The sequence below is a fragment of the Orcinus orca genome, chromosome 13 (assembly GCF_937001465.1).
Source record: "Orcinus orca chromosome 13, mOrcOrc1.1, whole genome shotgun sequence".
Taxonomy (NCBI): domain Eukaryota; kingdom Metazoa; phylum Chordata; class Mammalia; order Artiodactyla; family Delphinidae; genus Orcinus; species Orcinus orca.
In genome coordinates this window covers 24,765,566-24,788,399 of record NC_064571.1, presented here as the reverse complement: position 1 = coordinate 24,788,399, position 22,834 = coordinate 24,765,566, and the positions used below count along the sequence as shown (strand labels likewise).

The 22,834-nt window shown below is 40.5% G+C and overlaps 1 pseudogene; it reads right to left on the bottom strand.

Annotated features, from left to right (window-relative positions):
- LOC101285020 (uncharacterized protein C2orf78-like) overlaps window positions 1-17,428 on the bottom strand; it is a 28,325-nt pseudogene extending 10,897 nt beyond the window's left edge.
- Between the last annotated feature and the right edge of the window lie 5,406 nt (window positions 17,429-22,834).

The window sequence follows — 22,834 nt, the reverse complement described above, 5'->3', positions numbered from 1 at the left end:
TAGAAGTGAGCTAATTTTCTTCCTTCTAATCTCTCTTGAAGAAAGGATTGTAATATCGCTTGTAAATTCCAGAGGAGGAAACTTTACTTTGAATCTCATATGTTAGCATCACAGGGTTTGTATAAATGGATAATACAATAAAGGATTTTAAACACATGTGCTTTCTTATTTTATTCTTTCTGACACAGTTTTGAAAAGAATCTTGCTCCAGAAGAATGATTTTCCCTCTTGGACCTTTTTTAACAAACTCCAAGAACAGAATGAAGAACTTGGGCTGATTATTGACTTAACATATACTCGCCGCTATTATAAGCCAGAGGTAAATGGAACCCGTAATTGAAAATGACCTTCTTTCTGATACTGTAATAATTGATAGTAATTCAGTAGTTATCATCTTATGCTAAGGTGAATCCTGGCCTTCTTTCATGGGTTCAAAAAGGGAAGCTAGTGGTTTCCATAAATACACATTTCTAATTGCTGTTTCAAAATGAGATTAAAGATATGAATTGAACTATAGTATTTGGCAGTAGGCTCTAGATATGCTTAAGAAATTCTATAAGCTTCCATGTTCTATATTTTGAAATTGAAGTAAACTTTTAGTAAGAATAGTAGTAGCCTAAAAGGAAAGAAAGGTATGTCCATTATCTCTTTTTTTTTTTTTTTTTAAACATCTTTATTGGAGCATAATTGCTTTACAATGGTATGTTAGTTTCAGCTTCACAACAGAATGAATCAGTTATATATATACATATGTTCCCATATCTCTTCCTGCTTGCGTCACCCTCCCTCCCACCCTCCCTATCCCACCCCTCCAGGCGGTCACAAAGCACCGAGCTGATCTCCCTGTGCTATGCGGCTGCTTCCCACTAGCTATCTACCTTACGTTTGGTAGTGTATACATGTCCATGCCTCTTTATTGTTTTGTCACCGTTTACCCTTCCCCCTCCCCATAGCCTCAAGTCCATTCTCTAGTAAGTCTGTGTCTTTATTCCTGTTTCACCCCTAGGTTTTTCATGACATTTTTTTTTTCTTAAATTCCATATATATGTGTTAGCATACGGTATTTGTCTCTCTCTTTCTGACTTACTTCACTCTGTATGACAGACTCTAGGTCTATCCACCTCATTACAAATAGCTCAATTTCGTCTCTTTTTATGGCTGAGTAATATTCCATTGTATATATGTGCCACATCTTCTTTATCCATTCATCCGATGATGGACACTTAGGTTGTTTCCATCTCTGGGCTATTGTAAATAGAGCTGCAATGAACATTTTGGTACATGACTCTTTTTGAATTATGGTTTTCTCAGGGTATATGCCCAGTAGTGGGATTGCTGGGTCATATGGTAGTTCTATTTGTAGCTTTTTAAGGAACCTCCATACTGTTCTCCACAGTGGCTGTATCAATTTACATTCCCACCAACAGTGTAAGAGGGTTCCCTTTTCTCCACACCCTCTCCAGCATTTATTGTTTCTAGATTTTTTGATGATGGCCATTCTGACTGGTGTGAGATGATATCTCATTGTAGTTTTGATTTGCATTTCTCTAATGATTAGTGATGTTGAGCATTCTTTCATGTGTTTGTTGGCACTCTGTATATCTTCTTTGGAGAAATGTCTATTTAGGTCTTCTGCCCATTTTTGGATTGGGTTGTTTGTCTTTAGCACTTATTTTAAGCAGTTGCCTGAGCATGTTTAAGCATCAGAGTAAAAGACACTTGTTCTCTAAGTTTTATGCTTTCTTTTCCTAATACCTTCTGATATAGTACAGGAACCCATATATTCTCTTGGCCCATGTAGGACATACCAGTGCAAAAGAATTATCCTTCTTCTGACCTGTTCCATGGCCTTGGGAGACAGTAACACCTAATGTTTGTTAAGATTTGTATAGCAGTTTGCCATTTAGAAAGTTCTTTCATATCCATTGACTTTGTTAATCTTCACAACAATCCTTTGCTGTTGAAGTGGAAGTAGTACTGATACCTCCTACTGAGGGCTTACTCTGCACTAAGCTCAGAGGATAGACAACTACAATTACTAATTTTACAGACGATGAAACTGACTCTCGGACAAGGAAGAATTGAAATTTCAACTCAGTTATTCCCATTTTTTTTATTGTGGTAAAATATAGATAAATCATATTTATTTTCACCATTTATAAATATGCAGTTCAGTGACATTAAGTACAGTCACAGTGTTGTGTAACCATCACCGCTGTCTATAACCAAAACTTTTTCATCATCCTCAACAAAAACTCTGTAAGCATCAAACAGTAACAACCCCATTATCCCTCCCACCGGCCCTTAGACACCTCTATTCTATTTTCTGTCTCTATGAATTTGCCTATTCTAGGTACCTCGTGTAAGTGGAATCTACAACATTTGTCCTTCTATGTCTGGCTTATTTCACTAAACCTAGTGTTTTCAAGGTTCATCCATGTTATAGCATGTAACAAAATGCCATTCCTTTTTTGGCTTAATAAATCCCACTGTGTGTATATAGACCATAGTTTGTTATTCAACGGTTGATTGACACTTGGTTGTTTTCCACCTTGTAGGTATTGTGAATTATGCTGCTATGGTCATTGGTGTACAGATATTTGTTCAAATCCCTGCTTTCAGTTCTGTTAGATGTGCAGCGTAGGTAGTAGCAGAGTTGTTGGATCATACGGTAGCTCTACGCTTAACCTTTGAGAAAGTGCCAGACTGTTTTCTACAGTGTCGTCTTGTTTTTAAACAATTATCACAAATTTTAAGCATATACAAAAGTACAAAAATACTGTGAGTGTTCCTTGTATACCCATGAACTCATCCAGCTTTCTTATTTCCCAACTGATGGCTGTCATGTTTTATCTATACCCCCACCTGTTTCACCCCATTCCATATTATCTTGAAGCAGCTCCGAGACAACATGTAATTACACCTATACATTTTTTAAAATTAATTAATTAATTACTTTTCTTTTGGCTGTGTTGGGTCTTCGTTTCTGTGCGAGGGCTTTCTCTAGTGGCGGCAAGTGGGGGCCACTCTTCATCGCGGTGCACGGGCCTCTCACTGTCGCGGCCTCTCTTGTTGTGGAGCACAGGCTCCAGATGCGCAGGCTCAGTAGTTGTGACTCACGGCCCTAGTTGCTCCGCGGCATGTGGGATCTTCCCAGACCAGGGTTTCAACCTGTGTTCCCTGTATTGGCAGGCAGATTCTCAACCACTGCGCCACCAGGGAAGCCCCACCCATACATTTTTGGTATGTATATTTAAAATATAGGACTTTTATTCCTTAATATCATTTTTTAATAGTAAACACCCAGTGAGTGCTCAAATTTGCAGTTGTCTCCTAAATGTCATAAAAAATTGTTTTTAAGAATTTTGAATTAGATCCAAATAAGGTCCACACTTTGCCGTGGATTGTTAGGTCTCTGAAGTCTTATTTAATCTCTAGGTTCTCCCTCCATGTCTCTCTAACTTTTTTTTTCCTCCTTGAATTTTTTTTTTAAAGAAAACAGGTAATTTGTTCCATCTAGATTTTGATGATTACAGTCCATGTGTTGTTAACATATTCTTCAGTCCTTTTATTTCCTGTAAATTGGTAGTTGATCAGAATGAAGCTTGCATGTTTTGTTTTGGCAAGACAGTTTCATAGGTGATGATGTGTTCTTCCATGGAGACATATAATTGTCTCTTTCTGTGATATTAGCAGTCACTGATGATTCATACCTACATCCATTAATTCAGTTGAGGCTTCAAAGAATGGTGAATTCTGTTGTTCTTTTTTCACTTATTAGCTGGGTATATTTGTATGAGGAGAAGATTCCCCTCATCAACTATTTGGTTGCCCAGTTATAGAGGCATGATTCTCTTCTTTTATTTAAGAGTTTTCAAACTAATGAGTTGATTCACAAATATCCTCCAGTGGTGACCAGTTTTGTAAAATTTTATTTATTCCTATCACCGTGGACTGCGTTACAGTTATTATTCTGAGGCCCTATCTTTGGCCAGTTGGAGCTTCTCAGTGACTCCTGAGTACTTTTAACATGACATCAGTTGTTTCTAGACTTTTTCAGTGGTCAGAGCTAGGAAATATGTTTGTTTTTAATATTTTTAAAATATGTCATAGGTTCCTGCTGCTACTTTCCATTTAAATTCAGAACTAGAGAATTTTCACTTATCCTTTTCTGTCTTCTGTTGATAGTCTACTTTCTCCCACCCCAAGAATACCAGTTCTCAACAATGCCTGAAATTTGCTCTATTTCCTAATTCGAATCCAAGTTCTTCTGACTCTATTCTACTACTCTCCTTAAATCACAGCCTCTTTATGGCCCTTGAAATGTAAGATAGAACATAAATGTAGGTAGAACTGTTTATATCATTTTGAGTTACATGTCCATTCGTTCACATAGATTTGCTTTTCCTTTTGCATGCCTAGTAACTGTCCATTCTGCAGTTTTAATGAAAATCAAGTGATAATTACTGGTTAAAGCAGCTTTGGAAAAAATGGCTCTTATCAGAATGACTGACATACTAAGTTTAATGTACTCTCTTGGTTTATATTCTGCCTTCTCTTAATTTTTTATTCTTTCCCTGCAAAGGAAATAATACATATTGTCATGGTTTTGCCTTATAGGACTTACCAGAAACTATTCCTTATTTAAAAATTTGTACAATTGGGCATCAGGTGCCAGATGACGACACTAGTGTTAAATTCCAGTGGGAATTTATATGGGTTTCTGAAAGAAAATAAAGACAATGGTGAGTTGTTTTTGTTTTTGTTTTTGTTTTCCTTTACCTGAACTTTGGTATGCATTGTGAGTGGGGTTGGGGATTTTGAACATTTTTAATAGTTCTGACATTAGGCCTGTTGTGTTTGGTAACATTAAGGTGGAAATGTCAGATGGTGCTAGTAGAGTACGGTGCTTTTCCTATTTATCGTCACTAACAATTTAGTTTAGTTTGGAAAGTGATTTTTGTGAGAAATATAAACTGAACTAGCTTACTTATCTCTTTTTTAAAAATTTGAATGGAAAATAAATCAAATAATGAAAATGTTCTTTTGTCCTATTTATTGGTTGCGAGCTGGAAGAAAAAGTTAAGACTCTCAGGTTCTTAGCATATATAAAAGAGAAAACCAAAAGCAAGGGTTCGGAGTGAGACAGATCCCTAGAAGCAAAACAGAACAAGTGGACCACAAGAGTGGCTTCCTCATCATATGTGTTTAAGATATTTTTGCTGCTTTTACACTTTGGGTGCAGGTGAGGAAGAACACTACCACCTCTTATTCTTATCTTCAGACAGGAAGAACTTAAAGGCTGGTGTTTTCTTGTTTCCGCTTTAAGATCTACTCTGTTGATAGTAGGTCTTAATAGCGTGTGAATTTTAAGGATCCACTTGCGTTTTTCTAACATCTAACTATCAGAAGGAACGTGGTGTTTGCCATGTTTTAAGACTGAGGAATCTTTTGTCTTTGGAACGCCACTGACGCCCATGTTAAAGTGTTCATTTTGTCCTCTTTCTAAATTTAGCCCGAGGAGTGTGCACTTTATTAAATAAACGTAACAGACAGTAAATATTCCGTGTATATATAAAATGATGCACATATATACATAAAACAGGGAGTAGGGGAGAAGGAATAGAGATGGAGGTGGGAAGATAGGGGATAGGAAGTGAGAGAGAGAGGGAGAGACTGGAATTTCAGGATGACTTTTCATTCTATAACCTGGTTGCTTAATGCATGTACTAGCTCTTAAATATCTTCAGCCCTATTCACAGATCTTCCCTGTACTCTAGCTTTAAAACTTGAGAGGCTTGGCCTTGCCTGTGATAACCAGGGTGTCTTGAAAGGGGGCATATGATCCAATTTGTATAAAGTGTAGTCACAGAAATGTTACCTCTTAAGATGTTAGGGTGCAGCTGCCGGCCTACTCGCTTCCTCCAGGCTCCTTTGTGTGTGTTCTGTCTGTTCCGTGTGGGCTAGAAGATCCTTACTAGTGCATGAGAACACGTTTGTAAACCTTGATTGTTCACATGTTATATCAAGTGTAGTCCAGTGCATATGCTGACTCCTCTGTGGGTCTTCTGCATGTAGTGGGCTAATTTCACCATGCTCTCTGCCATTGCAGTCTCAGGACCTTAGTTATGATCCATTGGTGACTTCCTCTGCTATAAACCCCTCCCCCAGATGCCAGGCTCACTGATAATGAGGAGGAGACTATACTATCCACTCCCTAGAATTGGTAGAGACTCAGAAAATAAATTGTTTCCGTAAACACCGAGAGGCTTATAGGTTTGTTGTTAGGGCACGGGGATACAGAGGTGAGTAGAAGTCTTTGTTCAGTAGCAACTTACAGTTATCTAGGAAGAGAAACATGTAGTGACTATAAGTGGGTTAATTATGATAAAAGAATCAAGTGCAGCAGGATGTTGAGTGATGATTAGTTATGTTGAGCAGCTTTTCATGTGCCTCTTGGCCATCTGTATGAGTTCTTTGGAGAAATGTCTGTTTAGGTCTTCTGCCCATTTTTTGATTGGGTTGTTTGTTTTTTTAGTAATGAGCTGCATGACCTATTTATATATTTTGGAGATTAATCCATTGTCTGTTGATTTGTTTGCAAATATTTTCTCCCATCCTGAGGGTTGTCTTTTCGTCCTGTTTCTACTTTCCTTTGCTGTGCAAAAGCTTTTAAGTTTCATTAGGTCCCATTTGTTTATTTTCTTTAAGGCTGCATTGTTCCTTTGCTCACTGATGAACATATAAAAGTCTGAAGTTTTGATATTATAAAACATCAAAGTAATGAACATTGCTGTGTGAACACCTTTGAATATATATGCTTTGTCTCAGTTAACTTCACTCAGAATGGAACTTCTGCATCAAAGAGTTGATGCCCTTATGCTTTTTGTGGATGTTGCTACACTGTACCAACTTATGGTTGTTCATGCAGGAAATACTTATTGAGCATGTGTTATGTTTAAGCACTGTGCTGGGTGCTAGCAAAAAGACTTGTGAAATTTTGTGAGTGAAAAGACTTGACCTGCCCTTTGTGAATTCTAAAAGTCCAGAGAGGGAATAGATATTCAAGAATCATACACTGCATGTAGAATTACATCTCTGACAAGTGCCAAGGAGAGGAACATGGTACCGTGAGAGCATATTTTAGAGAGGATTTGATCTCATCATGGAGATTAGAGAAGGTTTATTTAGGGATGTTTCAGCTGATATCTGAAGGATGAGTAGGTATTAAGCAGATAGGGACACTGTAGAGAGATTTCTGAGCATAAGGAATATCAAAAGACCCTATAAGAGGAAAGCATATGCTGTGTTGGAGGAACAAGCCAGGAAGGTGGGGCTGTTGGGGGAGCATGTGATTATAATGGAGCTACAAGTGTGGGTAGGAGCTCGATCGTGCAGGCTTATGTTTAAGGTTTCAGACTTTAATAGAAAACCATTGAACTTTGTTTGTTGAAGGTGAGTGCATGGAACATACCCAATTGCATTTTCAACCTATCATTTTGCTACCAAGTGGAGAATAGACTGCAGGGAGAAAGAGTGGAAGCGAGGAAACAAGTTAGGAGACTTTTGTAGAAATTGGGCATAATGGTGGCTTGGACCAGGGTATGGTGGTCATTTTGGTGGAAAGATGTGGACAGATTCTAGAGGTATGTAGGCAGTATCCTTGTTAGCACTGGTGGTGGGTTGAGGATGAGGGTGAGGGAGAAATAGCTGTCAGTGATGGTGATTCCTAAGTCTCTGGCTCCTATGGTTGGTTAGATAGGGTTTTTTAGATATGATGATAATATTTGTTCTGATTTGTCTTTAGTTATTTGTTGGTTCTTGATGAATACTCTGTCATATTAAGTCTCCTGTTTTTAGCGTACAGAGCATTTTCACCCAAACTGACTGTTGCACGTTATCAGATAACTTTTTAACATCTGCCAGTTTGGTCCTGTATTTTATTCTCTTTCATTTATTAATTAAGTTGTTGTATCAATGTAAATAATTATATTAATAAATTTTCTAAAGTTGCGTTATCCTTGCATCCTTGGAATAACGCCTTTTTGTGGTCCTGGTGTATATCATTCTTTAATAATTATTGATTAGATGTGCTGATATTTTCTTAGGATTTTTATATCTATATTTGTAAAGGGAAATTGGACCTTTTTTGCGAAACCTTGATTTTCTTTTCTTTTTATTTACAAATGACTCGAATTTTGTTGTTTTGTAGATATTTGATTGATGTAGAAGGCATGTGGCCAGATGATGCAATTGGATGTAAGTAGAAGGGTTGTCACTACTTTTTCCTTTTTATAAAATTTGAAGGTAGAAGTGTAGGAGAATTTCTCAAATTTTGGACAAAGAGAAAAGTTTGTAATTCATTTGTTCTGACATAAGATAACGTTTTACCAAAAGTTTTGAAAGGGATGTATCTGGAAATAGCGAGATATAACAGCCTGAATAATTAGTCAGTGGATTTCAGCATTTTTTTTCTTTTTTAAAGTTATTTAATTAATTACTTTATTTTTGATATTATATCTACTGCACCACCAAGGAAGTCCCTTTTTCTTCCTTCCTTCCTTCCTTTCTTTAAAGCTCCAAGTCATTTAAAATATATGACTTCGTACTAAAAATCTCCAGTTCATATAGCCAAGGGGTTTATAACTTCTCCTCTAAAAGTTATATTCCTGGGACTTCCCTGGTGGTCCAGTGGTTAAGACTCTGCGCTTCCAGTGCAGCAGGCGTGGGTTCAATCCCTAGTAGGGGAGCTAAGATCCCACATGCTGCGCAGCCAAAGAAATTTTTTTTAAAAGTTATATTCCTGTATTATTGAATTTAGTGGTTTAGATTTTCTTTTAATGTTTAGAAGATTTCAATTTATTTACCAGGAACAAACAAAACAAAATGTAAAAATAGTTTTCCAGAAACTATTTCCATCATTCTCTTCTTCCCTTTCTCCTGCAGACTGGTGTTTTATCCTTGCAAGTTCTCCGTCATTCCATAAGAGAGCTGCTCTTCTTCTGGTTTCATAAGAGATGGTGAACAGTGTCAAAATATCCAGTTTACCTAAATTTCTAGAGTACACTTCAGGGAGCGAATGTTGGGGTGGGATGTTGCGGCAGAGTGAGAGATACAGATTCTGGCGAGACTGAGAGTCATTCACAAAAATTACTGGGCTGTGGTGAAGGGAGAACAAAAATAAATCAGGTTCCTGCTGGTGGACAGGAAGCCAAAATGAAGAAGAATGGTGTGTAGCCGGGCAATGTAATTAGGCCCATAAGTGCTGTATCTTCTGATAGTAATTATGAACAGAAACCAACTAATAATTACAAATAACATGTAGGTGACCAATCCTTGAGAGCTGAGGCAGAGAGAAGGAAAGATGGCATTATACCTTGTCTCTGGTTCATTGAGTTTCCCAGGCTGGTTGGTGACCAATCTTGGGTGAAATCATAACTAAATCATTTTTGCTAAGGTGATCAGCTTTCGTGGGGTCGTTTCCCTGAACTCTGTACAATGATAAAGCCCACTGGTTTATGCCTCCTGGAAAAGAGTTATTTCAAAACAGTATAAGTGAAGCATTGATGAAACAGCCATGAGGAACACGTTTCCACATGGCCTCGCACCTCCTTTTCAAAGTGCTTTAAAACTTTTTTCATCCAAAAATCAATAAAAGAAAAGGATTGGGATCAAATCCCATACAGAGGTAGTGTAAGCAAAAAGAGAATAAGGAGCAGAATAGCATCTCTTCAGACAATAAAATCAAGTTGGAAAAGACAGGTCCACAAAACAGATCAAAACTGTAACCTATTATTTCAAAGTGGGCTAAAAGATGTTAGGAAAAACAGTGGAAAAGATGAAAGAACATGGATCAAGGAGGGAATGGGAAGTTACTGTTTAATGGCTCTAGAGTCTCTGTTTGGGATGGTGAAAAAGTTCTGGAAAAGGTAAATGCTGATAAATGCCACCTATGGGTGTTTGGTTTTAGTTGATCTTCTTCCATGAAAGGGTTTGGAGAGATTCAGAAACTATGCTGCTGCCTCCATCTTTCTGAGGTCCTGCTCAATCTTTAGACATAATTATTTTGAATTTGAATAGTGGTGATGGTCGCACAGCATTGTGAGTGTATTTATTTATTTAATTTTTTTAACATCTTTATTGGGGTATAATTGCTTTACAATGGTGTGTTAGTTTCTGCTTTATAACAAAGTGAATCAGTCATACATAAACATATGTTCCCATATGTCTTCCCTGTTGCGTCTCCCTCCCTCCCACCCTCCCCATCCCACCCCTCCAGGTTGTCACAAAGCACCGAGCCAATATCCCTGTGCCATGCGGCTGCTTCCCACTAGCTATCTACCTTACTGCGTTTGTTAGTGTGTATATGCCCATGACTCTCTCTCGCCCTGTCACAGCTCACCCTTCCCCCTCCCCATAACCTCAAGTCCGTTCTCTAAGAGGTCTGCGTCTTTATTCCTGCTTTACCCCTAGGTTCTTCATGACATTTTTTTCTTAAATTCCATATATATGTGTTAGCATACGGTATTTGTCTTTTTCTTTCTGACTTACTTCACTCTGTATGACAGACTCTAGGTCTATCCACCTCATTACAAATAGCTCAATTTCGTTTCTTTTTATGGCTGAGTAATATTCCATTGTATATATGTGCCACATCTTCTTTATCCATTCATCCGATGACTGTGAGTGTATTTAATGTCACTGAATTATATACTTGAAAATGGTTGAAGTACTAAATTTTGTTTTATGTATATTTTACCATAATTAAAAAAAAAAAGATGAAGGAACTGCGTAAACCAGAATATTAGGTAAGATGATAGAACTCAGGACAGAATTCAAAATAAAAGAAAAAAAATTCAGAAATGAGGACTAAATTTAAAATAATACAAGAGTGGGGACTTCCTTGGTTGTCCAGTGGTTAAGAATCTGCCTTCCAATGCAGGGGATGCAGGTTCGATCCCTGGCTGAGGAACTGAGATCCCCCATGCCGCAGGCCAACTAAGCCCGCACGCCGCAACTACTGAGCCCACGTGCTGTGGAGCCCACGCGCCACAACTAGAGAGCCCACGAGCCGTGAGGGAGAGCCCCCACGCTGCAACGAAGAGCCCACATGCTGCAACTAATACTTGACATCGCCAAAAGTAAATCATTTAAATAAAATCATACGAGTGAATGAACATAATGCCTTAAGAGAAACAAACAGGAAAAGGAAAAATTTTTTTGAAGATAAAAAGGATTTTAGAGAAATGGAAAACATAAAAGATAGGCAAAAACAAGTCAGGACAACTCTGAGAAAAGTAATATAAATATGTATAAGAATCTATTATACCATAAAAGTGACATTTCAAATCATTGGGACAGATTAGTCAATAAATTGTGATACATACATGTTGAGGTATAAATAGTTCTCTGGAAGGATCCACAGCATCGCAAAAGCAGATGTCTCTGAGGAGGGAAATGTGTGGCTGGGGCACGTGGGGAAAAGGGTGACTTTTCGTTGAATACCCTTGTGGACCTTTTCTAATGTTCTGTCATGTGAATTTATTACCTCTGAAGTTCGCCTGAGTTCAAACCCCAGTTCCCCCAGTTGCTAGCTCTTAATCTTGGGCAAACTCTTCACACTCTCCAAGCCTCTTTATCTGTGAAATAAGGTCAGTAACTTAGCCTGGTGTTGCCTGGCACAGAATAAACTGTCAATAAATGGAGATTATTAGTGTAAAAAAACCAAATGCCCATGAATGGATAAATGGATTTTTAAAATGTGGTTATATGTGAAATATTATACAGTCATAAAAAGGAATGAAGTACTGACACATTCTACGACATGGACGAACTTGAAAACATTATGCTAAGTGAAAGAAGCCACACACAGTGGTCCCATTTGTATTATGTCATGAAATGTCCAGAAAAGGCAAAACCATAGCAACAGAAAGGAAATTAATGGTTGCAGGGACTGAAGGAGGAGGGGATGAAGAGGGCCTGCTGATGGTTACGGGGGCTTCTTTGTGGGGTGATGAAAACGTGATGGGTTAGATGACGGTGATGGTTGCATAGGCTTGTGAAGGTACGAAATGACGCTGAATTTGCAGTTTCAGAAGGTGAATGTTATGGCATGTGAATGACATCTCAAAAAATTAATGTTGAAAATGAACATTGCCAGTTTTCCCATGGTCACTATCCACTATCCACTGTCTCCATCTCTCCCTTCTCCCCACTGCATTCCTTTTGACGCCCACCCCTGCCGCTCTCTCCCATCCTCACTCCCTCGTCCTGCCCCACGAGGCCTCCCAGGGAGCCCGTGAACCACTGGGCGCCTGGGTCCTGCGGCTGTTGGAGTGGCTGCCCAGTGTGTGTGCCCCCACCGCTCTCACCCGTGAGAGTGGACGCTTCCGTCGGATTTTTCTCGTGCGTTTCAGTTGATGGTGATGTTTACAGAAGGCGGCATGCACCCTGGTCAATGGAGGAAGCCCCTCAAGATAATATTTAGGCCTGTCCAGAAGTTTGATCTCATCCACCAGTAACCTCAGGATGCTGTGCTCTGAAAGCCAGGTTGGCCGCCTGCGGGCACTTGCAGATACTGAGGACTTTGGAGGCATTTGGGCCTGCAATTGAGGCCTTGTACCTCCACATGCGACGTGACCTCAGCCCTTTGCTGCACCTCTCTAAGTGAAGTGGCACAGGAATACTGGCCTTGCCTGTCGTTGCCAGGATTAACTGAGTAGTGCATTAGCTGCCCTGGTGCTTAGGTGTGGAGTACATGGTGATTTACATATCAGGCCCTGCTCGTGGGCCTCCTGATGCAGCAGTTCCTTGGCTGTGCCCCTGTCGTCAGCTGCCCCTAGGATAACTCTGAGCCCTAGCCACCTCTCTGGTAGATTTCCCTATCCCCCACTATAATCACACCTGAATAAGGCAACTCTAGCTTTTCAGAGATGTGTGCTGAACCTCCTGTTTTCTTAAATACCTATCTGGTGGTTGTGAGACTTAAGGCCAACCTCCCCAAGAGACTTTTTCTTTCTCCTAGTAAACCTAGACTCACCTTCTGTCATCTTCAACTCTATTCAAATTTTGTTCTTTTACCCCTGACCTCTGACCCTGCTTTTTACTTCTGCCATTTCATCCTCACTCCTGCTTCCTTTCATAAATCCATAAATGTCTTTTGGCCTTCCTAGCCCTGGGCCAAGTTCCTTTCTCTTTCCTCTGTTTTTACCCCTTTACTTCATTCATCCATCCAACTTTCAGTCCTTCCTTTCTCATGCAGACTTTGATTCCAACCCCATCAAAAAACAAACAAAAAATACACCACAGTTAGCAGCATCTCAAAATTCAAAAGTTTTATTACCTATGAATTCTATTACATTTATTTATTCAGTTTTATTGTTTTAAAATATATCAAAATAAATAGAGAAATTTATACCTGTCTTATCTGTATATGGAAGAGCAGCTGGTCCCCAAGGTGGCACCAACACTCCTAGCAGCTCTGACTTTACATATCTGTAATAGTCAGCAATTTCCATTTCTTTTTCCCTCTCAATGAAAAATTGCACTTTCCCCAAAGAGGTGTATTTGGCAGCAATACGTTCTTGTTGAGCCCGTCTCTTCATGGCCTCCCGCTCTGGCCTCTGCTCGTGTTCGATGGGCTTTGACATTACTGGCTCAGGAACATTGGGTTCCCTCCATGGAACTGGTTGCTCACTGAAGTCTTGGAGTAGAAAGGGGTTTGGAGCTTGGGTGGGGACTGGCGCTTATTCACAGCAGGGGGAACAGGCTCCCACTGGAGAGAAGTGCAAGATGAAGTTCCGTAGGGTGCAGGCCTAGGAGCAGCAGAGTGAGGGACACTAGGCTGCGTATGGTCGGTCCAACCCGGTTGGGTTGGTTAGTCATAGTTGGCTGAGATGGTTTGGCAGGACCTGGCAAAGAGGCAGGAGCTGGGTGGGATGAACTCACTGCAGGAGGTTGAGCTGAGTTAGTAGAAACAGGACGGGCACACTCAGCCAGAGCAGGCCGATGTGAGGCCAGAGACTGTGGCCTCCGCGGAGCAAGTCGAGATTGAGGCTTGTCCCAGGCAGAAAATGGCAGAGGTATCAACTTGACCTTCCCAGGAGGCGGCAGCTCCTACTGGGATGGAGATGGACACTCTTTCTCAGCTCTGCTGTCTGGTTTCTGGGCTTTGACTTGAGTTTTCTCAGGACTCTTACCCTCAGGTGGGGTATGCCTCCATGGCTGGATAGCTGGGGGTGTTTAGGGTTGCTTGAATTTCCCAAGACCCGACAGGAAGAGAGCCCAGTTTTCTTATCATTCTTCTCCCCCAGTACATGAAAAACCTTCACAGACCCCAGCCTGCACATGCCTAGGGAGGTTCGAGGCTTTTTAAAGCTCTCTTGGATAAGCTCAGTTTGCTGCTTCCTTCGCTTCGTCTGGGGAATTGTTGGCTTCTCTTCTGCCTTGACTTTGTTCCCTGACTGCTTTTTCTCTTCAGCCTTCTTCCTTCGTTTGGTCCTTGAGGTCCTTTCCTGCCCGTGGCTCTTCGTTTTGCTGATCTTTCTGGATGCAGCTTTCTGAGGTTTGCCTTTGGAATGCTTGGCCGTGGTCACAGGAGCGCTGTCCCTGACTGCAGCATGGCATAGAAGCACTTCTCCCCCTAACAGGCACTCTGGATTCTTTGGCTGGATTTTGGCCTTGAGAGCACCATGATAGTCTCAGAGGCTTTATGTTTGTTCTTCCTGGGTTGAGCAGAGGGAACCTTTATGACACTTGGCTTTTCCTGCACCTGATTCACCTTAATGGCTCTGGTGTCTTTGGCTTTGATCACGTTGGGACCTTTGGTTTGATCAAGATCTTTCAAAGAATTAAAGAGCTGGGGAAGGTGAATATCCTCCGCCAGTGTAGTAATGTCTGCAAAACCACTGCTAGATTCCATCCCATTTTTAGGTGTCCCTGGGTCCTCAAGACTCAGGCTGTTCTTTCCCAGATCAGGATTTTCAGAAGCAGCTGCTCCTCTTGGCTGAGGGGATGCATCAGTGCAGGCCAGGAGCTGCTGAATATCAGGGATTTCTAAAGGGAGTAGTGGAGGCTCTTGGTTTTCTTTTGGGATCTGTAGGCATCCAGAGGCTTTGAAAGCTTGGTTTTCATATCCTCCAAGTGCTCACTCTCTATTTGTCCCTGGCTTGGAGCTGGAGGCAGGGCCAGGAGACTACTGGCACTCTGGACTGGAGCTGTCCCTGAAATGTCCCCAAGTTCAGGTGGTGGGTTACTCTCAAGTATCTGGATATTTCTGCTCCTGCAGGACCTGGGGAGTTCTTGAGTTTGTGTCACACAAGATGTCTGGCTTGGAGGTGGCAATATCAGGGAATTTTTCATCACCAGGGAAGTCTCCATCCCTACAAAGGAATCAAGGTAGAAGTCAGTCCCTGGTAAGTGAGATGCTCCCCCTAAACACCAACACAGCACTCATGTACCTTTCAAGGTACATGATTGATGTGTTGGTGTTTAGGGGCAAGATGGGCAAGGCATTTCTAGTAACTCTTCTTAAGGATCACGGACAGTGCCCTATGCTACGAGATAAGGGGTGACTGTTGTAATTCTTACTGGTGATCATTTCATGTCACCGATTCTTGGCTTTCTTTGTATTTCATAGGATTGTTCAAAGTCAAATAAAAAATGAGTCTTATTTTTTAAAGAAATGAAATGTTTTACAAAGCCTAGCATTCTCATATAGAGTCCTTTCAATTCTCCCCACTTTCCTGAGAGGCTAAGAACACTTCACACCATGAACTAGGAGAGGGAGTAGAGCCCTTCCTGATGAAATAAATAAACAAGGACAGAGTCTTAGCCTGCTTGCTCTGGACAGGATCCCGGACCACAAGGTCTTAAATCCTGGTATAAATTAGGGAAGTGAGGACGGTAAAACTGGCACTATGATAACAAGAGTTCTGAAACACCTTCCAAAGAGACTGTGGCAGTACATCAGGGAAGGGAGTGATACAGTGTGGTAGTACAGGGGGAATGATCGGCTACAGCAGTGAAAAATGTGGTACCTGTTGGTATGCTCTCGGGGTTCTTGTACATGCAGCATAGATGACATTTAGAGCGTCCCTCCCACCTTCCAACCTGAATTAGGTGTTCTTTTTTAAAAATTTATTTTTATTTATTTATTTTTGAACTTACTTATTTTATGTATGTATTTGTTTGGCTGCACTGGGTCTTCATTGCTGTGCACAGGCTTTCTCTAGTTGCGGCTAGCGGGGGCTACTCTTGGTTGCGGTGTGCGGGCTTCTCATTGCGGTGGCTTCTCTTGCTACGGAGCACGGGCTCTAGGCGCGTGGGCTTCAGTAGATGTGGCTCACGGGCTCTAGAATGCAGGCTCAGTAGTTGTGGCACATGGGCTTAGTTGCTCCACGGCCTGTGGGATCGTCCCTGACCAGGGCTCGAACCCGTGTCCCCTGCATTGGCAGGCGGATTCTTAACCACTGCGCCACCAGGGAAGCCCTAGGTGTTCTTATATAGAGTCTAAAACCAGAGAGCCCTGAGCGAAGGTAGTGGTTATTAAAGGCTCAGGATCTAAATTCTACCTGTCTGTACACCACTTCCCAGCTGTAGATTTGACCCCACTTTTGAATGCTGACCTCATTGTTCAACTTTCTTGCTGTTTGTACTCACCTTGAAAACTTGTTTCTGTGACGGGTTGAGCAGACACAGGGTAGTAGATTCCAGAGGTGGAAGCTGGTGGTTGGATATTTGTGGGCTGAATCTCCTTTAGTACCATTACCACTTTTGGTTGCACAGAGGCCCTACTTCCTGTGTATGAAAAAGAGCCATAGGGTTGCAGGCAGGAGCCAAGTTCTCCATTCAGTAAAGACCCCAATGTGCCTTGGTTATAGTAATATACCTGGCTTCCTTCCTGGTACGGAAGTAACAGGCTGTGTCCCTGATTTGGAATCTGAGATGGTGTTCCCTGAGCAAGCCTGGCAAAAAGTGATGGATATAGAGGGACCATGTTATTGGTGTCTGCAGTTTTATCATACTGGGCTGCCATAAACATGAAGGAAGCAGCTGTGTGCTGGTCAGTGACTGCCAGAGTAAAGTCTCCGAGTGAAGGAGAATTCTTTTCGGTGCTTCCTGTGATGTCCCAGTCAAGAACACCCGGATAGGAAGCAGCTGAAGTGGACGTCTGGCTCTGGTCAGTAACTCCAGATAACATAGTTGTGCTAGACTGTTGGTGAAGGTAGGCGCTACCCATGAGTGTCTGGAAAGAGGTAGCAGTAGCTGATGCCGAACTGACGGCAGGAGCAGAGACTCTGGAGAAGTTGCAGACACTTCCTGTTAGGGAAGTTGCATTGCTCACCCCAGGATGAGAGTGCTGCAGAGAATTCAGAGTTCCAAGTCGAGATGGATTTTGGAAATTTTCTGTAAGAACAAGAGGGTAATGAAAACATCAGGGAGATTGATAAATTCTCACTATGTTTGAGGAACAGCATTATCTTAAGTTTCTTGCTATCCAGACACCTGTAATGTCGATACTTACTGAGAAACCAAATATCAGACCGTTATGATGGTTGCAAGGACTGAGCAGTTTTACAGTCCTCTGTATTAGCTGCCTGTGCTCCCATGTTGGGCACAGATGGGCAGTAGACCCAAGTGGTGTGGTTCAGACATTGTTCTCTAGGCTGGAAGCAACCTTCTCCCTGACCTATCTTTCCTTTCAGCCTGCACTAGTATGGACTTCTATGCTGTTTCCTAGACTGGGAGCATTTTAGAACTAGGAGGTCTTAGAGAACTTCTGTTTTCACAGTCTCATTTCATGAGGAAGGAAATTGAGGCTCAGAGAGGTCGGGTTGACTTGTTCAAGTTCTCTCATTATGTTAGTATCCTTACCAGATTTCAGAACCTAAGTATCCTGACTTGCTTGCCAGGACACTACTCTGAGCATGATAGTGCCAGAAAGCAGGAGAAATAGACTTATAATACAGGCATTTTTTTCGTCCGTTAGAAAACAGTACGGCTATTACCATTGTAATCTTCAGTGTCTCACTTTGCTTGTGCAGTTCCCACGCTATTACCTAGAGTTCACATATAGCTCAGTCCAACTGGTAAATTTAAAGAGTCATTTTTACCCTCTTCAAACCTGGTTTCTTATCTCACCTCAAAATGATTACCTGAAAGTGAATTTCTTAAGTGCTTTTGGAAAGAAAAAAGTTATCTGATTACTTCAGATTACTCATCTGTAAAGTGCTTATAACACCACCACCAATAATAATAGCAGTAATAATTAATACATGAATAAACTGATATATTGCGTATGATTTATATGGAGGAAGATACAATAAGTTCTAGAAAGGCAAAGAAATATCATGAAAAACATATTACATAATGTAAAATACATAGTTATGAAAACTGGGGTATGTGGCAAGTGTCAAAGCATAATGAGTTTACTAACAAATGACATTCTGTACCATACATGCAATAATATGAAAGTGAATTTTGCCCACTGTATTTTAGTGAATACTATTAACCAAAAAACACGATAGAAGGTGATTTTGAATGAATTCCAAGCCAATACATACAGACAGAGAAGATATATCAGTAAAAATGCATAACAAGCAACAAAATTCAATCAATGTAAATGTATAGGGGGCCACAATATATGCAGACAAGTATTTCAATGAAAACTGGTACAAAGCAGACAGCAAAATAATAAGTGTAAAAGAATTTCATTGTGCTCATTCATATTTTTACCCAGCAATAACAGGTATTAAGCCTGGTAGAAATATATATTTCAAAGAATAGAAACATACAATAAGCAGAAAGGAAGCTTAAAAAGTATCAAGAAGGTTTTTGTATTTATCCTAGAACTTAGATTATCTTATTATTATCTTCAACATCCACGAAGATGACATCCCAAAACCTAAAAAAACCATCATCACTAGAATCCAATTAAAAAAGATTTTCAAATGTAAGAACATCAAAAGGACTCCACAATATTGTTCTAGATAAATGTGGATTTTTTTTTTGTTTTTTTTTTTTGCCGTGCCACGTGGCCCTGGCAGTGAAAGCACCGAGTCCTAACCACTGGACTGCCAGCGAATTCCCTCAATTTGGAATTAGAGATGTGGGGCTTGAATTTTTCTTTTTCTTCTTAGGTAGCTAAGATCTAAAAACGAACGATGGCTGTTGATCAATGTGCTCTCTGTGTTAGGAAGGAAAGAACTGTAAAGATGAAAAGCAACCTTGCCTTAGAAGCTACATATCACACAAAGGAAATAGTCCTTCTGATTCAATTTCGAAGATATCATTTAAAAATTTTAATTGGTAAAACGTCTACATAGTTGAAAAATTAGAAAGAATCAAACATTGAAAAGCAGAACCCTAGATAACCACTTTGGTTTCTTGTATATAGGAAGCATCATTTCTGGGACGTATTTCTAAAATGTTTATATTCAAAACTGTCAAGTGCCAACTGTATTCAGAGAGGCAATAAAAGAAAAAAAACTGAGTATGACTTTTCTGGTAAGCTGCCTTTCCTGGTGATACCCTGTTCTGTCCTTACTTTCCTCTTAGTCTGTTAAAATAAGGATTTGCTACAATCAACTTTGTTTTGCCCTGCTCTGAGCAGAATTCACTCTATGCTGTTTCTGCTTTAATTTAAAATCTTTTTTTCCCATCAACATTCCATTGCAAACTACATTTTTCTTGAGAGCTCCTCTATGCTTTCCCTCTTCATTCTTATATTTTTATCCTATCTCTTGGTTCCTCTTGGCCTGTGCTGATGAAAACAATCCTAAACTTCCTTACGTTTGACTCTGTGCCTCCCTATAGCCCAGTACTCTCCATCCTCTCTCCCTATTTTCTCTTTTCAACTAGTCGACATATTAGTGGAGGGAGACCTTTAGAGATGAAACATCTTGCTGTATATTGCTAGTTTTCTATGTCACCTGGTTTTTCTGTGTTTCTGTTGAAACACTCTTGAGAAGTCTCTGATTTCATTTTCTACATGGGTACCCTTTAAGGCTCAATATTAGAAAAGAAAGGGATCAGAGTGATCAACCAATGTAGTATCCTAACGTAACAGATAAGGAAAATATCAGGCTTTGTGAGACAGTCAATGATTTGTCCAAAGTGACACAGATAGTAAATGCCAAAGTCAAAACTGAAATTAGGTCTCCAGACTTCTAGTTCAGTACTTTCCCTCATTATTCCATGCTATTGTGAATCTACTAGTAAATTTAGGGGCAAAATAAACCTAACGAAAAACTTTAAAAAGTTTCTTTTCTTACCTGACGTGGTCAGAGAAGAAGAGAAAACATCAACTGCAGATACAAGGGATGAGGAGGCAACACCAGAGGATGTCTGAGTGGCTGCAGCTGAACGGCGCATGTGTGCAGTACAAAGGTCACAGGTTACTGCTCACTGGTCACTTGTGATGATGTAGGAGAATGATGTCACGAGGCAGGCAGTTTCAAGGTATGAGATAGCCAATAGGGAGGTCCGATCCCCAACAGGAAGGCGGGGTTGGGTGGAGAGAGTGTAGGAGAGCTAAAACAACACCTAAATTTCTGAGCTCTGGGGAGGAAATCCTAGAAGACAGATTTACCTCCCCCAGGCTCTTACATGAGGGAAATCATTGCAACATTTCTTACAGACGTTCATTAATATAATTTACTAACAGTTACCTATATCCTGGAGAGTATTATATTTCATGTATCATATACTTAGAGCTATATATATATATATATCTTATTTAATTAATATCCTTAGGAAGGCAAGAGCCATCTAGTTTGAACTATTACAGTTGTTCTGAAATCATACCTGTCTAATTAGTGAACTTATAGCAGCTTTTAAGGAGCAAAAGTAGGGATTAAGAAGCTCTTTTTGTAACTTGGTTGAAGCGTAGGGTGAACTTTGTTGAGTGTACCTTGTGGAGAGTGTTGTGGTCCAAGGCTCTTCTCTTTCAGTTTCGTCTCCTTGACTCCTACCTTCCTTGGGCTGGGCCAGGCTGGGCCAGGTTGGACTTGCGACTTACATTTCTCTTCTGCTTTCCTTTTTTTTTTTTTTTTTTTCCATTATGGGCATTGTTTCTAGGACAAGCCTTGATCTTGCATTCTCACCCTCATGGATGTTACTTCCTGTCAACTTCCTGCAGCAGGAATCGTCTTTTCAGTGCTTGATGCTTCACAAAATAGACTCTGCTCGTTGGACGCAAATACCAGAGAGCTAGGAGACAGAGCTGGTTGCAAACCTTTCCTCTTCCAGCCTTTGATTGCAATTTTTTCCCCATAATTTGCTAACTAGAAGTTCCTTGGGCCACACAGGTATCCTGCCATCCAGCTCCTTTATATGTGAGAGACATTCTGAATACTGTCCCTTTTTCTTTGCACAGAAGTATATACAGTGTGGCAGTTACTGTAATCTCCTCCCCCTTGCAAACAGCCACTCTAGAATCTTGGACCTCTAGGATTCTCTGTCTTGCATGCTTGGGTGCAAGGCCAAGCAAAATGAAGAGGAGAATAATTAGAGAAGGAAGAGGACATTTCATGGAGAACTGGGAGCAGATAAGGTGAAAGGGCACAGGAGAAAAGAGATTGATGTAGACTTTTTGGTTTCTGTGGGAAACAAGTTGACACACTTTGGCCTCATTTTGTATTACCAGAACAGACAGTCATAGATGTAAGTAGCTCGATAGTGCAGCAACTGCCATGAATTCTGTACACCAAAGGGAACAGTCTTACATATATTTCTCATTTTGTTTTCTCTCATAGTACCTTATTAATAGCATTCAGTGGTACGTTTGTAGAATACAGATTTTTTTAAATGCTCTGGTTTTGTCTGCATGGTTATTTCCTTGTCATATTTTTAAGGACTCCAACATTGTAAGACATACTGCATGTTTTTCTCTTGACGATCGTTTATCTTGAAGCATCATGAACGAACTTGACCTGCTGGATTTTGTGGAGAAACTTTAAAAAGGGTCTGTGAAAAAGGCATTGCGGTGAGTCGCGTTATGCACCCAAGCGTAAGGAGCAGACATCTGCCATCAGCCCAGCTTGGCCTGGGTTGCCTCTGTTTTAGTTCCCGTGGTTGGTGCTTTGCTCCCTAACCACTCTTGTGACTGTGGTGATGTGAGTAAGGGCTGAGTTGCTAATGATCTATATGTGAGGTAGGCTGGTTTGAGGGAGGAAATCTATGGATCTAGTCATTTTCCTTGGTGGTAAGCTTTCAGGGAGGGGTGAAAAGATTGATCTTTCTGGGGACTTTTCTAGTACCAGGAAGATATCCCATAGATGGGACCTCCAAAGACACACATTTAATTTTTAGGCCTGTTTTTCCTATTATGAGATATTAGTTTTTTCACTGATGGGGATGATGCTTATCTGAGAAGAAATTGTGAAAGGTGTTGTAGTACAGAGATGTGGCTTAAGCTTTTAAGTGTTTTTCAAGGTTTTTCCCCTGAGCTTCCTACTTCAGATAGCCTACTTACATGATACTAATATGTGATGTGAGGCTAACAACTTACTAAATACCTGCAAGCCAGATCAGTGTCTCTTTTCTCTGTATTTCCATGGAAATCAAGGGACCCATAGCTACTGCAGGTTAGGGTGGGTGGTGTGAGATTGGGGGAAGTGTGGTAAGACACATTTTGGTATCAGTAAAATGTTTACATATTAAAATATTCAGTTCCAACATTCTATTCTATTTAGTTAGGCAAACCCTTAGTTAGGCTTTTCCTGGTTCCGAGCCTATGTAACTTATTTTCTCTCCCTAGTTCCAGCCGTTTAACTTTAGCTTGCAGGTTGAGCATCATCTTAACCTCTAAAGAATCTTACATGTAGGAGGAAGA